The sequence below is a fragment of the Mytilus californianus genome, unplaced genomic scaffold, assembly GCF_021869535.1.
Source record: "Mytilus californianus isolate M0D057914Y unplaced genomic scaffold, xbMytCali1.0.p SCAF_4, whole genome shotgun sequence".
In the NCBI taxonomy this organism is placed as follows: Eukaryota; Metazoa; Mollusca; class Bivalvia; order Mytilida; family Mytilidae; genus Mytilus; species Mytilus californianus.
Window position 1 is genome coordinate 36278485 of NW_026262690.1, and position 3584 is coordinate 36282068.

Sequence of the window (3584 nt, forward strand, 5' to 3'; positions counted from 1 at the left end):
CTTCTCTTTTTGTAGTACTTTTTAACAAATAAGACTTTGATATTGTGTGAAACAAATGATATAATTCAACAAAGTAAGACTTGCAAATTCATTAACAGTTATAGCAGCACGTGTTTCTTTTTCAAACACGCATTCTGTTTTGAAAGTTACGAGATGCCAATTTGATTTCTGGGAGGGGAGGAGGATTATGAAAATGAATACCTTGGCCTGGTAAGAACTGAAAATAAATAACTCTGCAATAAACAGGATGAAAATGAATAACCTTCAGCACAAAATGCCGGAAACAAATATGTACAAAAGTGAAAAATTATATTTCACGAGGAAAAAATAAGCAAATAAATTATCAATCCGAGAAAAAACCCTCCTGCCAGCCCTCTCAGAATATTAAAGGGTCTGGTCATCCCCTTATACAGGTTTGGAACTTGACCTATATATCAGATTTAATCGAAATGATGGTGTTTAAAAATCAACATTTATTCTTCAAATATATAAAAATAATCGAATCTTAATACGGTTTATCTCATTTATAAGATAAACCAATTTAACGAAAGAGATTTGATTATTTTTTTTATTTATTTTCCATAAAAGAACTTCGAATCCGTATCTTGTTAATTTGTATTTTTTACAAAATGTATAATTAGGTACTCGCAATAATTTTCGAAAAGGACGACATATAAATATTATAAAACTAGCAAGTTGCAATACAGTTGAAAAACAAGTTGCCGTACTGTAAACCTGTCAACAAGAGCAAGTTGTCATACCCTAGGCTTTATTGGTTTTTACCTATATTCTTTAGAAAACATCTTTTTGATAGCGAATTTCAGTAAATATGAAGGCACACAATCATAATCTAAAACTTTGTCTAGAAAGAATGAAAAACAGTTGAATATCTAGCCAGCGGCACGTCGGACGGTGATCGATCTCGAAATTTTCTGGTACCAAGTGCACATTTTTGGAGTACAATATACAATGTTGTCTTTGTTTGCTACTTGTTGGTATAAAAAATTAAAGCATTATATATCAGAAAATCGTTTCATGAGCGGTAACCTCATCAACACGGTAGAAATGGTTTCTTACCTTGTTTATTTTTTTTTCTCCTTTCTCCCCGCTTCGTTGGTACCCAATCTCCGGTGGCGATGATACACAGTGTTATCACATTGATCAGTCCGAATTTGAGATTAATGAAAAGATAGAACAGGAACGTTCAAGCTGGTCATTCCTAGTACATTTTTTGTAGTATCCTTTTATTGACAATCATTATATTTTGCTCTAAATAACAGTTTATACTTTGTATGAATATATCTAGATTCTAATGAATGATCTAAACAAAATTGTATATGAATGTTTAAATATTGCCTGATTGACTGTTGTTTACTCTTATAACGTCCAGTTGCAAACTTAAAAACGCTAAGACACTAATGAGTAATAATAGCGATGCATACTCTTTCAAAAACAGGAACTGTTGATATCATGCAATCCAAAAGGGCTTGTACTGCAATATCCTTTGTGAGGTCATTCGTGAAAAGCAATAAATAATTAAGAGTTACATGTAAATTAGACATACGAGACATGTAGGGAATTTTGTTGCCGCCGACTTCCTTCTCATCACCTAGATCAACCAATCTGAATAAAATTCAGATCAATCGTACGTAATTCGTTTACTCATGGAAGATCATATGCATAGCGAAACCACATATCTATTGTTAGATCCACATCCTAAGGGGGAAATCCCCATAAACACATTAAAGTAATAGTAACTCATCATATACTGCAAAATCAATATTTTAACCATTCCCTTTGACGTAGTGTTATTCATAAAATGAGGGAAACTTTTATATTTCGTTCAGCTCCCAAGCAATAGAAGACGTGTAGGGTGACGCAATGTGTCGTTATTGCAAAATACATATACCAAGTTTGTGACGATAAACATCCAAAAAATATTTATATTTTTTTATGTCAATGAAACTTCAACGGTACTTTGTGTACATAATGAATCAGGACAGAGATTGAATTGTCGGAGAAACGTAAAACAAATGAATGAAGAGTGGACAAAGATAATCAAGCTACTTCTAATAAAAAAATTCCAGAAATCACAACTATGCTTGAATGTACTACAAATTCCCAAACAAGTAAACCCTATAACCTTGGCAGAGTGTAGATAATAGCGCACTTTATTAAACTCAAAGCTGGAGGGTTGAAACAAATGCATGTAAATGAAAGGATATGAGAGAAAAAGAGGTCACTAAAAATCATCTGTCGAAGAAAAAAAGACAACACCATGGCCAAAATGAAAAACGACGAAAAGTTTATAAAATACTACACAAAAACTAGACTAAGCAACACAACCCCAACCAAACACTGGGCGTGAAGGGCTCCGGACGGGTAAGCAAAATCCTGTCCCTCTGTAGTTCTTGTCGTACGGTAATCATCTGAGACAACAACTCAAAGGCACACACAATATGACGGACATCTAGAAGTCAACATACTGATTTAACAATAGACTAATGTCTTTACAGTCGATATGTCCATCTATAATAATTAATCGTCCAAGTGTAGAAAAATAAAGAATACTGTTTTAATAGAGACCATAAAAATTGAATATTTCCCGTAGATATTCAATAAATATAATAAAGGGATACTTAATCGAAATTATAGATGAACTAAATTGCTAAAAAGGTCCAATAAAACGTTTGAAAAAATGCCGCACTACACAATGTACAGAGTTGTTAACAGATTCTTTTTATGTGCCAAAATTATTACATTAGCTGGATCTGGGGCATTAAATGTAATGTCCTATATCGACAGCATTGCCTGCGTGTCTATTTCTTTTTGTCGCAGTAATATGAATGCTCGGTCAGGAAATGTTTTGTCCCTAGAAGTAAAAGATAGAAGTTAAGGTACCCAGACATTAAAAAGGAGCTATTTTGCTACAGTCCTTCCACGGATATGTTCAAATTTTCATAATAACAGTCCCGTCCTCTTTTTCCTCGATTGTGACATTACCCGAATACGACTTACCACCGAATGTCGTGAGCAACACGACTGTTGCACTAGTGGAGCAGGATCTGTTTACCCTGTAGGAGAACCTGAGATCACCCCTTAGATCTTGGCGGGGTTCGTGTTCCTCAGTTTTTAATTTCTGTTTAGTGTTTTATAAATATTTTTTTGTCTTTTCTTCGTTTTTCATTTTGCCCATGGTGTTGTGTGTTTATGATCGACGTATGATTTTTTACTGCCCCTGTCGTCTACCTATTTTCCATCGTAGGTGTCTAAAATAAAATTTGAATTATACATCAGCAACTTTTGCTTAAAAAGGGAAATATACAACGGAGGCCAACAAAAACAATCGGAGACAAACAGCACCATGGCCAAAAAGTAAAAAAAAAACAAAAACAAAATGCGGACAAGGAATCAGAATTTGCATGAAGAGTTACATTCCTTAACTTCAAATAAATTCTCAAGTTGTGTAACACCAAATTTCAAAAATAAAATATTCATATTTGCATGCCAGTACTGAAGTACTAAGTTCCCGACAGAGCTGTTGATACACTCATGAACTATTAAACCATTAAACAGTCCATCAG